Genomic DNA, 963 nt, shown 5'->3' with positions numbered 1-963 from the left:
AGCCTTGAGCTGAAGTGCTGAGGCACAGCGCCAAGGCCCAGAGTTCAGGACCCACAATCGGACCCAAAAAATAAAATAAAAAAAATAACAAGCAGCTAAGTTTTAAAATGATCACCCTTAATTCTATTGACTTGTTTACATCACAATTTTTTAGAAGTATAATTCAAATCACAGTTTATTGAATATCATTTTAATAATAGTTTACTTATTATTGATTTCTTAATATTGAATGTTAATATATAATTTTAATTTCAGCAGCTATAGAAAAGAAAGTGAAAATAATTTTAATAATATATTTATGAATTGTAAAATTGAGAAGCATAAGAATTTAAACAAATAACATATCATTATTGCTTCATTTCTGTGATTTAATGTAATAATTCAAAGTGTGTTCTACACTTAGCACTCATCTTAACATCAAATAATAAATTATTGCACATGACACTTGGTATTAGTTGGAAGGGTTCAGCAATGTGGTAAAATTCACATCACATAGTACACGAGGGTATGACCCCTCTCATATAGCTTAAATTGTGGAAATTTGATTTCTACATGCATGTTAAATTCTTGCCTAGGTGACATCTATAAAATTATATACATGAGGACTATTTCAGATGATTCTTAAAGGTCATATTCATTAATTGAATTTTTATTACTTCATACCAAATATTTACAGAGAGACTGAATTTTTGAGTAGATGATGTTGTATGTGTGCCAGATTATACGTATTAAGGTTTATTTTATATTCCTGACATTGTTTCTAGAGTTGGATTTATTTGTCCATTACGGGTTAAGTGTATTATATTGGATATATGAAAGTAAAGTGAATGTTTAGTCCATTAATACTTTGTGTAATCCCAATATAAATTATCCATCTGTTTGAAGTAATGAAAATAACAACAGATAAAAGCAAGATAAATGAGTCTGTAGTAGACAAGTATTTACACTGTTATTTTGAAAGTT

This window comes from Dipodomys spectabilis, unplaced genomic scaffold (assembly GCF_019054845.1).
Source record: "Dipodomys spectabilis isolate Male_0828 unplaced genomic scaffold, ASM1905484v1 ptg000421l, whole genome shotgun sequence".
Lineage (NCBI taxonomy): Eukaryota > Metazoa > Chordata > Mammalia > Rodentia > Heteromyidae > Dipodomys > Dipodomys spectabilis.
Note: the sequence above shows the minus strand (reverse complement) of the source record.